Below are 14,810 nucleotides of genomic sequence, written 5' to 3'. Positions count from 1 at the left end.
AACATATTATTTTATTTTTCTTCTCAAACTAAGTATATATATTTATTTATTTAATATATATTTCATAGATAGACGTGTGAATTGCGAATGAACAGTACAAGATTCTTAGAAAATGAATATTTGTATTAGATATTTATTTTTAAAATTAGTGTTACTTTAAATTAATTAAAAATTATTTTAACTCATTTTATTCATTAAATCAATTAATTTATTAATAAAAAATATTAAATTATTATATATTTTAAATTATTACTAAATATTAATATTTTTTAAGTGTTTTTACATAAAAAAAAAAATAATAATATTATTATTTTTTTCAAAATTATAATCATCATTACTTTTTTTCTCTCCAGATTATTTTAAAAAATTGAATCCAAACCGGCCCTAATTTCATTAAAAAAATTAGATCATGAATAATATTATATTTTAATTTGTATTTTTGCTTTGTTTAGTTTAATATAAAAATTATTTATTTCCAAATCCTTAGTTATCTATTTTAAGTGTGACTTTTAACTTTATTTAATATTTTTTCTGAATTATTATTCATATTATTTTTTAATTATTATAATTTGTCAAATAACTGTTTATAACTCAATGAAAAAATATATATATCAAAACAAATATCTATCTATTTTGTTTAAGTTTTATTTTCTCATGTTTGATACAAGTTAAAGTTTAATTTGAGCATAAATATTTTGTTTGAAAAAGAACACTTCAAGTTATAGTGAAGTTATGTTTTAATTAAAAAAAACTTATTATATTTATTAAGATATATAATTAAGATATATTTTAAAATATTAATTTATCTAGATTAATATTATAATAAAATACTTAAAATATATATATATATTTAGAAACAAATTTATAATTTTCTTTTATTCAAACTCAAACATAGATCCAGCTCAAAAATCTGTTAACTAATTCATCAACCTCAAAATATGAATGTTTTCAAGCAAACTATTAAATATATACTATTATTATCTAATACTAAAACAAAACATAATAAAAAAAAAATCAAATATTAAACAATCCAGTTTTGTCAATACCCTAGAAAAACTAGAAAATATAAATAAAACGTGATCATTACATGACATATTGAATCAACATTTTCATAAATTATTTATTTATATATGGAAGATGTTTCCTATGGCAAGTATTTTTGGAAGTTCAAGCCATATACGACATTAATTAGAGATTAAGACTGACCATAGAGATTATTGATCTCATAATTCCACCCCCATTTTATTTTGAGATTTTTTTTCTTACTAATATTTTTATAATTTAAATAATATCTAAGAAATATTTTTTTATAAGCAGTCAAAGATTCAGTTTTTATTTATAGCATCTTAAATTAATGGGGATAGTTAATATTCTCTATTCAAAAATAAAATAAAAAATTATATATACATATTAATAATTTTTTTACTTTATTTATTTTCCACCAAATTAAAAATATTAAATGAAAATGTGAAAGATTCTTATCTTAAATTGTTGGTCAAAAGAATTCCTGTTGAAATAATAAATATTTTCCAACAAGAGTTTTACTTTAAAAAAAATCCCAAATTCCTTGGGTGGACTTAATATTTTAATTTTACTCCAAATTTAGAATTTCATATTTAGTATTAAATAATTGATATTAAATAATGAGGAGTGATAGGGGGAGGGAATTTAAGGGAGGAAATGAGAGAGGGAATGATGTGTCACTGTATCACTCATTCGTTAGAAAAATGAGGAAAGAGAAGAGAGGGAAATTTTATTATTTTTTTGGCTAATCAAATTGCGCCACATCATTCCCTCCCCAATTATCGAACCATTTCCTGTCCTACCCACCTTTCAAACAATTTTTCCCAAACTACCCACCTTTTCATTCACATTCCCAAACTACCCACCTTTCTCTCTCTAAATCATTAATCAACCCATTAATTAACTCACTCTCTATCTTAACTCACTAATTAACTTCCCCTCTCTCTAAACTCATTAATTAACTCATCTCTCTTTCAACTATTAATTAATATCCTCACTTTTAAATTATTAATTAATTCAATTGAAATATATTATATAAATATTAAAATAAAATAACACATATGTTTTATTTTTATTTAAATTTATAAATATAATATATATAGTTTAAATTAAATACACTAAATTAAATAATTTAAATAGATATTATAAATTAAAATAGAATAGAATACATAAACGAAACATATGTGGGTATTCTATTTTATTTTAATTTATAATAGCTATTTAAATTATTTAATTTAGTGTATTTAATTTGAACTATATATATTATATTTATAGATTTAAATAAAAATAAAATATATGTGTTATTTTATTTTAATATTTATATAATATATTTTAATTGAATTAATTAATAGTTTAAAAGTGAGGATATTAATTAATAGTTGAAAAAGAGAGATGAGTTAATTAATGAGTTTAGAGAGAGGAGAAGTTAATTAGTGGGTTAAGATAGAGAGTGAGTTAATTAATGGGTTGATTAATGATTTAGAGAGAGAAAGGTGGGTAGTTTGGGAATGTGAATAAAAAGGTGGGTAGTTTGGGAAAAATTGTTTGAAAGGTGGGTAGGACAGAAAATGGTTCCCAATTATCTCTCTCAAATTCCCTCCCCAATCATTTCTCTTAAATAATTGACATTAAATAATTGAGATTAAGTATTAAAATTAAGTCCGTGTTTAATTGCTTACCTACCTTACAATAAGTTTGTTTATCTCAAATTTTTAGGAATTAAACATCAAGCTTTATATAACATGTTATATAACATGTTAGGATTTAGACCTCAAATATTGCCCAATTTAAAAAGACACATCTCCACAATTTTTGGCCTAAGTTTCCATATTTTTTAACTATTAAAAGTCTTGCCATTTGTATTCAACCAATACACAATATTTAAAATAATTATTTTACTTATTTGATTAAATTCATTTTTGATGTGGGTTTGAACATACATTGAAACACCATACAAATTTTATGTGTTTTGGCACTATATATTTTCAATTGTATCAAGATGATTGATAGCAATATTATTTTTACATTTATTTGTATCGCGAAACATTTATTGAAATACTTAATTTAAGCGAGATTGTTATTTGTTGTTTCATGCGCCAACATCACTTCCTCCATACTTGAAAAACACTTGATTTATAGATATTATAATATAAGATTAAGTTGGTTTAGCTTGCACTATTCATTTGTGCCATGAACCTAACTGAACTGTGGTGCGCCAATGCGACGACCAAACATATGTTTACATGTACCTATGTCCCAAAGACAATGTTATTCATATAAATTTCTTCATCACAAAAGCCATATCAAAAAATTATTAAATTAGGAACAAACCAATCTTTGCTCAGAAATCATTGCTATGATATTTTTTGTTTATTTATTTAGAATTAATAAGCAATTTATATATCTTTCTTTTTAGATTATTGAGTATTTCAATACATTTAGTTAGCATTTCATAATAAAGTGGAAGACATTTAAATTATTGTCTTTGGCAAGTTGTTAAGGGGTTTCCAATTCTCCATGAAAGTGAAAGTTTCAAAATTTGGAATCTTATGTAATAAATTGATTATTGTCTCCCTTATGTGGTCATTGTTTATTGCTTATTTGTTTGGTAATTACCAATGTAGATGTGCTATTTTTCCTAGAATTGAAAATGAGAATTGTAATTTATAGCAATAAATTATTTTCAAGGCAACTTCTTATATTATTTGGTGACATTTTCTATAATAATGAATTTATGTTTTTTTTTAAATTTAGGAAACTAGTTACATAAATCGTTAATTCAATTTAAAATGTTTTTTTTAAAAAATTGAATCATACTTATGTCTGATTTCGATTTGTGTTATTTAAATATCTCAATTCCAAAAACATCATTTCACTCTTTTTTTTTCTTTAATCAATCATTTAATTTATTAACTAAAATATTAAAATAACTTATATTTTAAATTATTGTTATGTTATCATTATATATTAATACATTTAAATATTTTTACCAAAAAAAAAAATTTACATCTCTTCAAAATAACCACAAATAATTATTTTTTAAATAATCCCGATTATTTGAATAATCTAGATTCAAACAAGGCCTAAATGTTTTTGTTATTTAGTCAATAATATAATTTATGTTAATTATAAGTTTTTGAGCAAAAACACTTATAACCTATTATGTTTTAACCACTAGTTTCCAAATTAAAACTTTAAAACTATTATATTTTTACACTAACTCTATTACAACTAGTTTCCACCAGAATTACATAATTTAAATTAATCACCAAATTGCAGAATTTCTATCAGTTTGACTAACAAACTGAAAATTGGATGGACCATAAACATCAGTTCCATTTACAACTCAATTCTACAAAATCCATTACAATTAGTTTCTAAATATAAAAAATAAAAGGGTCATTACAATCTTAGGAAAATATTGACATTGTGACATTTCAACTATAAAAACATGTTAATTAACACATCTAAGCCATCCACAACTATTATCCAATTGACTTTGTGATAATTAAATCTTCAGATACAGATCTTATTATTATTTTATGTATATCATTAAGTGGAGTTAGTGTATAAGATACTTGCTAGGTTTTGGTTTGATAAAATTTGTAATATTTAGTGGGATAAAAAATAAGGTCTAAACCAACAAAATATTTAATTGGTAACGAGCACAAAATGGTTGGTATAATTTGAGTAAGTTTTGGTAAAATGGACAACACCTATCTGGTCGTTACCCAGCAATACTCACCGATTCACATATTGGTTTTCGGTTAATATTAGTAATACTAACCGATTCACATATCGGTTGACATTACTCGAATTTAAAACATACAAATAAAAAAATAGCTGGTTGTTTCAAATCAAAAATCACCACGGAATAATCGAGTTTAATCCCCTCAGTTAAAAATTAAAATAAAAAATTAAACATTACACAATTTTTTCAATATTTAATCAAACAAATAGACAAAATTTATAAGTGTTAAAAAAGAACCAAACTATCACCAACAACCAATAAATCAACTATAGTTTTAACAAAATAAACAATAAAATAATACAATTGACAGACTTAGAAATATACCTACTAATTTCTAATTGAAGAATAAATGCCAACCCCAATTAGTTAATATATATTAACAGTTTTTTACAATTCGGATTAGTCAATATTATTAACTTTTTTTCTTCTAATTTGATCAGTTTTACGGTATAATTATAATTTAAATTATTTTTCAAATTCCGCATCATCTTAATCATTGTTACAATAAATATATTATTTATTTATTCTTTACCCAAAACCATAAAACCATCAACATCTAATAAGTGTTTCTTTCCTATCGTGACTCATAATTTTAATTTTTCATTTCTTTCGACTTCTATCTAATTTAAAATTTTTTTTTTTTCAATCTCTACACTATAACTATAAAAGTAATAATGTTTTTTAATTTATGTTTTTAAAATTTTGACATTACTAATTTTAATGTTATTTATTATTTAATAAAGTTAAGTTTTACTTCAACTTTTATAATCTTATAATTATTAACTTTTTAATAATGATGTTTTTTTAGAAAACTGTTTTGAATATTTTTAAACCTTTTGTTTTATGTTCTGTCAGTTTAAAGTTTATTTATATTTTAGTAGTATGAATGAATTTATATTAGGTAGAATGGATGATTAGCTGTCTTAGTCTCTTGTTTAAGGATAAAATATTTATTAGTATTTCTCATTTATATTTTGTAGTAACATATTAGTTTTAATTTATAATAATTTTATGTTATTTTAATTTAAATGTATTAATAATATATATATATATTTATTTAATATTTAGTATATTTAAAAAATAATAAATATAAATTCACACTTTAATTGGGGTATTGGATACCCGTCGGAGATCGGGTACCCGACGGGTCGGGAATGAGAATATAAACACTGATATTCGACGGGTTCGGAGTCTGGTAATAAAATAAAAATTGAGTTTGGAGATGAATACTTCACTACCCGACGGGTAGGATACCCGTTGCCATCAATTTCCTCCATTGTTGACCATTTCCTCCATTGTTGACCTAATATCCTTCGATCTTCTTGTATTCATTTACCTTATAATTCTGAACTATAGTATATTATTTATTAACGAATTGGAATATATTTTTCCAACATTATACACACTTGATTCTCCATATCTTGAATCAAGATATATGTTGAAATGTATCTCATATAGTATATAGTAAACATTGTATTTTGATGGACCTTTAGGGCACACTTATTTTTCTTGAAAACAATGAATTTTGCACCTAATCAGTAAATACATTCAGCCAAATAACCGGTTCAAACCGGGAAGGATAAAGATATCTCTCTTTTTTACCACTATTCAATATATTAGACAATTGGTCATCCATTTATACAGTAGTTCTGAAACGCATGTGATCATCATCAAATCAGACTAAGCTAGCATGGGCATCGTTGGCCCTGCTCAATTTTTATTTTTTTTAATTATTTCTAACACTTTAATATATATATATATATATATATATATATATATATATATATATATATATATATATATATATATATATATATATATATATAAAATATGTTAACGTTGAAACAAAATTAACTCACTTTATAACTACCTACATGGTCATTAACAAATTTAATAGCTAGATTCTCAAAAAAAAAAAAAACACAGAAAAATTAATAATTACACTATAATATATATATTAACTAACAATATTAATTAGTTAGTATAATATTAATTAAAGATGGAAAAGTATAAATAGTAAGGAATATAAGTTATATAGAAATAAGTATAAATAGTATATGGTAATATATATATATATATATATATATATATATATATATATATATATATATAAAAGTTATACTGAAGTATAAATTAGGAGGTACAAGTAGTATATGTAAATATAAGTTATTATTGTTTGGTTTAAATTATAAAAAATGATATATAGTTATATATGGTTTTTTAATTTTGTGTTTGATATAGGGTATATAATATAGTATATGAATAAAAAGATAATTTTATCCTTTAAATTAATTAAGTAAAAATATAAATTTAAATTTTTTTATATAATTAATATATAATTATTATTATTCAAATATTGTAATTTTAATTAAAACATAAACTGTAAATTATATTTATATAATTTAAATATTATTAATAATTGTAATAAAACAAAAATAATATATATAATAAACACTATTATTTATATTCTAATTAATATAAAAAAATTATAACACTAATAATTAATAGAATTATCATTATAAAAATAAAATATATTTTTTAATTATAAAATTATAATATTGGAATATTTAAAAAAAATATAATACAAAAATTATTATATATAATAATAATATTATTAAAATAAAATATATTTAATATATTACATTAATATTATATGGATATAACAAGAAATTGAAAATTAAGTGGTATAAGTAAAGTGTTATATCTCGAAGATTCGTTTCAATTTTATACCAAACATAAATATAAAGTATAAATTGTATATGTGTATAAATTTATAATAATATTACAAATCTAACCAACACAATATTAAAACATTATTATTATTATTATTATTATTTCTATAATATAGTAGTGTTATAGCTCGTAATACTAATATATATATATAATAAAAATTTAACAACTGAAATTAAAACATTATTAATATAGTTTCTATTATAAATGATTTATTTGAATAGATGAATATGAGGTTTTTATTACTAGAGGAAGATTGGACTTTTAAGAAAGTAATTCTTCGAGTTGTAATTCTCTCTATAGGTGCCTCCACAACTCATTGACTCTTGTAGGCAACATTCTACCTTCAAATTGAGGGGAAATAGGAAATTATATCTTTTAGAACTCAAGAAAGTGATTTACGTTACGACCAAAGACAAACTAAAACAGGCGGTTAAGATCGACTTCAACAATAAAAGGGGTTGAATATTGTTGAGCTAATTTTTACTTTTAATGCGATTTTAATCTTGTTAGAGATAATTTTCATTTTCAATGCGATTTTAATCCTGTTAGAGATAATTTTCACTTTCAATGCGATTTTAATCCTGTTAGAGATTAAAATCTGTTTCTATTCTTCGAAAAATCGTCGCAAACTCTTGAACGGTTGCAAGTGCGGAAATGCTTGCTAGATTTGTAGTGACAAATTACGGATAGTGAGAAGCAATAAGTAATTAACATAGAGTTTTATGGATATTTGGAAATAAAATTCCTACGTTACCCCTTCTTCTGTTTCAGAAGGATTCCACAAAAAGACTTTGGTTTGTATAGTGTCTACACAAACCCAGTTAGAACTCAGGACTTAACATTTGTCTGTTCTGAACTCCTAGTTATCACTCTGTTGAACATACAATTTTTTGTTCAACTTACAATGCTGAATATACTCTCAAATATTACAGTAACTTATCTCCCAGCTTAGCGTAAATGAAATATATAATGTACCTATGAAGATGAGCTAGAGAGAGAGTAAATTGATTGAGAGTCGAAGCTTGTTCGAACTGTTAACTTGTTGATTCACTGACTCGTGTGTTCGAAGTTGGTTTTCTAACTTGTTCGTCGTTGTACTCTAGAGCTCTTTTATATTGAAGCGTAGCAACGGTCGAATCTGATACTTGGATACGTGAATTGACCGGAAGGATTCGCCGTACCGTGAATCTAGATATTCAGAGATTGTGAATTGACCAGAAAGATTCTCTGTACCATGAATCCAGATATTCAGGGATCCGCCCTCCAGAAATCTAGGGATTGGTCGTTCAGAAATTCGGGGATTCGACGTTGTACTTTGATGTCCTTTTATATTGAAATGTAACAACGGTCAAATCTGATTCTTGGATACGTGTCAGCTTTCTAATGGTTGAACGTGGCAGTTATATTAAGATGACTTGAGTTTGCTGATAGTGAACGTTGTTGTTCGATGCTCTTCAGACTATTGTTGAAGCAAGGCTGATGTTAGCGCTTCTTCAGACTTCTACTGAAGCAAGACTACTGCCAGCGCTTCTTCAACTATGTTGTTGTAGTAAGACTACTGCCAGCGATTCCTTAGGTCTACTGTTGAAGCAAGTCTGATATCAGCGCTTTCTCAGGTCTGTTGTTGAAGCAAGTCTACTGCCAGCGCTTCCCCGACTCTGCTGTTGAAGCAAGTCTGTTGTTAGCGCTTCCTCAATTCTGCTGTTGAAGCAAGTCTGCTGCCAGTGCTTCCTTAGCTCTACTATCAGCGCTTCTCAGCACTGCTATTGAAGCAAGTCTGTTATCAGCGCTTCCTCAGCTCCGCTGTTGAAGCAAGTCTGTTGTCAACGCTTCCTCAGCTCTACCTGTTGGTTAATTAGATGTTCGCAGCGGAATAATTTATAGATCTAATCTAAACATCTAATCATATGATCATGCATAATTGATAGAATTATGATATATAGTTTATAGAAATATACCTTTGATGCGTGAACCGGATCAGATCTGATAGTAATGAATAGTCGAGAGCCCCACGTGTTGCTCCTCTACTTGGTCCACACGAGCCCGACTAGATCTCTTTACTTTCGACTGCTAGGACGAAAAAGACAAAGGGGAAGCAATCCAATTGCTAGATTAAAAGATGATTTCTTCCTCTTGGAGTTCTCACCGTAATATAGCAAAAGACGTTTTTAAAAAGGAACAATTCTCTCTCTATTCACTTCCGTTTTCTTGCAAATAAGTGAATCCTTTTGTATTAAATAAAATTACATAATTAACCATTAATTATATATTATTTTATTTCACAAATAAATAATATTTCTTATTATTAATAATATCTAATATGTATTAATTATATATTATTTTATTTCACAATCTTAACTCCATAATTAACCATTAATTATATATTATTTTATTTTACAATATTAACTCCATAATTAACCATTAATTATATATTATTTTATTTCACAAATAAATAATATTTCTTATTATTAATAATATCTAATATGTATTAATTATATATTATTTTATTTCACAAATAAATAATATTTTTTATTAATAATAATATCTGATATGTATTAATAATTAACCATCTTTCTCGTTTATCTAGTCGGTCAACTCTAAGTGTGTGACCTCATAGGACCCGATTATAATAGTTATATGTTTAACCTCATTAATCGTAGTTGGCTTCTAGCAAAGCACTACGACTCCTAAAATAATCGGATTAAATTATATCTGTTAATTTGTCCTATCCAAGTTTAGTCATTGCACATTAAATTAAAGGACACAATTCCTTCAATCTCCCACTTGTCCTTAAACAAGTGTGCAATATAAGATATCTTTGTCTCTTAATGTCTTATTTGATGATATGGTAACATTCATACATTTCTATCAAATATGTTTCTTGAACTTTGAGTTTGAACTGTCAATTAAACGGATGATTCATATTAATCCATCTGAGCATGGCCATGCATTTTCAGTTCTCGCTCTTCAAGTGGCCGAGACATCATTCCTGTTCAATGTATCACAGTATACATGAAGTAGGAGGACTTCACCATTCTTGTATGACTATGGCTCCCACTCAATTTTTAGAAATCCCAACTACTGCCTTTATAACTCCATTTTACGGAAAGCGTTTAACAGTGTCAAAGAAATACCAATCATCAAGTGAGGCCACAACATACTCATGTCTGAGGAATCTACTAAACATGGTTTAACTTAAAACTCTACAATCTCTTTTGGAGAGTCTTAAGGTGAGTCAGTCTTACATATATCATCCATACACATATATGTAATTGACTAGACATCTCCATGTCCTTATAGCCCATGAAACCCGACGCTATCAGTCAGCTTACAATATAGTAACTTATAAAACCATCTATGTCCATTTGATGATTTCAAACTATAGACTTTTAATAATTCAAAACTCCATTTCACTTAATGGGGTTTCATTCACCAGAACACTTAAGGTGATCCCATTTGTTAATAATGAATTATTTGGACATATTATTCAATATCGATAAAAACAATATAAATAAGGATGAAATATCATATATCATAAAATCATCAAGTCAAACATAAAACTGGTGTCTAACACTCATAAATACATAATGTAATACAAAAGCAAACTCAAAGCCATTCTCCAATGTGCTTGAGACCCTTAGCCCTAGTGTGACTCTCATGCTTGGGCCTAAGCATAGGTTTAATTAATGGATCTGCAATGTTGTCATCAAAATGCACCTTACACATCCTAATATCACCCATAGTGATGATGTGTCGAATAAGGTGATACTTTCTCATAACGTGTCTGGATTTAGAGCTCGAACTCGGTTCCTTTGCCTGAGCTATGGCACCATTGTTGTCACAATAGATGTCGATAGGCATTGAAATGCTAGGAACAACACTGAGTTCATCTAGGAACTTCCTCATCCAAACAGCCTCCTTTGCTGCTTCACTAGCAGCAATGTACTCAGCCTCTGTTGTAGAATCTGCTATAGTACCTTGCTTGGAGCTCTTCCAGCTCACAGCTCCTTCGTTAAGGATAAAGACATAACCCGATTGAGACTCAAAGTCATCTCGGTCAGTCTGAAAGCTTGTATCAGTATAGCCTTGTACGATCAATTTTTCATCTCCCCTATATACTAAGAAATCATCCTTTGTTCTTCTTAAGTACTTCAGGATATTCTTAGCTGCACTCCAGTGTGCTTCTCCAGGACTTGATTGGTATCTGCTACACATGCTCAAAGCATATGCAACATCTGGACGTGTACATACCATGGCATACATGATAGATCCTATAGCAGAAGCATATGGGATCTTGTTCATCTTCTCAAACTCAGTAGGTGTTTTAGGACACTACGTCTTGCTGAGATATACACCTTGTTGAATGGGTAAAAAATTCCTTCTTGGAATCTTGCATCTTGAATCTATTAAGAATCTTATCAATATAATATAAGTTCTTTGACTTAATCCAAGAAGCCTCTTAGATCTATCTCTATAGATCTTAATTCCAAGTATGTACTCGACCTTTCCTAAGTCTTTCATTGAGAAACATTTCTTCAGCCATTCTTTTACGGACTCTAGCATCGGAATGTCATTCTCAAAAAGTAGTATGTCATCCACATACAAGACTAAGAAGGCTGCCTTACTCCCACTAAACTTCTTGTAAACACAAGGATCCTCTTCGCGTCTAATGAATTCAAACTCTTTGATCTTTTCATCAAATCGAAAGTTCCAACTCTTGGATGCTTGCTTAAGTCCATAAATGGACTTCTTAAGCTTGCATACCTTCCCAGCATGATTTGGATCTTCAAAACCTTCAGGTTGTGTCATGTACACATCCTCTTCCAAAAAATCATTTAGAAAAGCGGTTTTGACATCCATTTGCCATATCTCGTAGTCATAATATGCAGCAATAGATAGGATTATCCTAATGGATCTAATCATGACAACTGGTGAAAATGTCTTGTCATAGTCTATACCATGAATTTGTCTAAAACCTTTGGCAACTAGTCTTGCATTGTAAACAAATACATTTCCATCCTTGTCATTTTTGAGTTTGAAAATCCATTTGCTTCCTATGGGTTTTACCCCATCTGGCAAATCTATCAAGTCCCATACTTGATTTTCAAACATCGAATTCATTTCAGACCTCATAGCGTCAAGCCATTTATTGGAGTCTGGACCCGTCACTGCTTGTTTATAGGTCGAAGGCTCACTATGTTCTAGCATAAGAACATCAAGGCTTACATTTAAGATGAAATCATCATAACATCTTGGTTGTACCCTTGGCCTTTCCGATCTACGAGTGGGTTCAACTTGTTCAACAACTAAATCCGGAACATGATCTACAACTGTTTGTAGATCCTCTTGTTCTGGTTCTTGGATGTTCTGAGGCCCTAAGCCTTCAAAAGTAATCATCTCTGCATCGACATCATCCATGTCATTTTGTTGTTGAGTTTGTTGCTCTTCATCATCTTGAACTGTTTCAAGATGAATATTTCTCTCACTTGACTTGTTGGAAAGGAACTCTTTTTCCAAAAAGACATTATCCCTTGCAACAAACACCTTTTATTGAGTTGGATTATAGAAGTAATATCCAAAACTTCCTTTTGGATACCCTATAAAAAAGAATTTATCTGATTTTGGGGCAAGCTTCTCTGTTTGTAAACGCTTTACATAAGCTTCACACCCCCATATTTTCAGAAAAGACAACTTTGGAACCTTTCCAGTCCATATCTCATATGGAGTTTTGTTTACAGTTCTTGACGGAGTCCTATTTAGTGTAAGTACAGCGGTAGTGAGGGCATATCCCTAAAAGGATACTGGAAGATTAACAAAACTCATCATTGATCGGACCATGTCTAACAAAGTCCTGTTTCTCCTTTCAGACACACCATTTAGCTGAGGTGTTCCTGGGGTAGACAATTGTGTGACTATCGCACAGTTTTTCAAATGATGATCAAATTCGTGGCTCAAGTACTCACCACCACGATCAGATCGAAGTGCTTTTATTTTCTTGCCACTTTCAGTCTCTGCTTCGTTTTGAAATTCCTTGAACTTTTCAAAGGACTCTGATTTATGTGACATAAGGTAAATATACCCATATCTACTCATGTCATCAGTAAATGTGATGAAGTATCTATAGCCACCTCTAGCTTCAGTGCTCATTGGACCACATACATCAGTATGTATTACGCCCAGTAGTTCAATAGCCCTTTCAAACATTCCTTTGAAAGGTGACCTTATCATCTTGCCCATCAGACATGATTCACATGTATCAATGGATTCAAAATCCATGTCTTTTAGAAGCCCATCTTTGTGGATCTTCTTCATGCGATTCGCACTAATGTGACCCAATCGACAATGCCATAGGTAGGCCTCACTCAAACTATTTAATTTTTGTCTTTTGTTATTTATGTTATACAATTCTGATTTGAGATCCAATACAAAGAGTCCATTACTCATTGGAGCAGTCACATAGAAAATATCATTCTTAAAAACAGAAATATTTCCATTTTTAATGCTAAATTCAAAACCTTCAGAATGTAATACAGCAACCGAAACAAGGTTCTTAGTAATGCAAGGAACATAATAACAATTATTCAGTTCTAATATTAAACCAGAAGGTAAAGATAGACTTAAATCTCCTACGGTAAGTGTAACAACACTTGCTCCATTTCCAACGCGCAGGTCTATCTCTCCTTTCTTCACTTGTCTTTTATTTCTAAGTCCCTGCACATATAAAATAATGTGAGCACCACATGCAGTATCTAATACCCAAGTAGGACCGTTATTTAATGTGAGAACATCGGTTGTCATAATCTCAATAACATAAATACCTGAAGTGGAACTCACAGTCCCGTTCTTCTTGTCTTCTAGGTACATGGGACAATTTCTTTTCCAGTGTCCCTTGGCCTTACAGTAAAAACAATCATGATCAGTAGCCATCTTTGGCTTCTCACCACCCTTGGGTTTGGCAACTTGATTGCCTTTCCCTTGGTTATTGTTCTTTTTCTTAGTCACCTTCTTAAACCCCTTCCCATTGTTGACATTTAGAACTTCATTCTTCTTGTCATCAATAATATTGCCTTCAGCATTTTTAAGCATGTTATGGAGCTCATTCAGATCATGCTTTAGACCATTCATATGGTATTGCATTCTAAATGGTGCAAAACCATCATGTAAGGATCTAAGAACAATATCAATGGCCAACTCTTGGTCATATGGGGTCCCCAGATTTTCCATCCTCTTGAAAAGCCCAGTCAGGCTAATCACATGAGGACTCACTGGTTTTCCCTTTACAAGCTTGCTATCAAGTATAGCC

Source organism: Impatiens glandulifera, chromosome 4 (genome assembly GCF_907164915.1).
Source record: "Impatiens glandulifera chromosome 4, dImpGla2.1, whole genome shotgun sequence".
Lineage (NCBI taxonomy): Eukaryota > Viridiplantae > Streptophyta > Magnoliopsida > Ericales > Balsaminaceae > Impatiens > Impatiens glandulifera.
The sequence above is the reverse complement of the archived record's forward strand: the minus strand, read 5'-3'. Positions refer to the sequence as shown.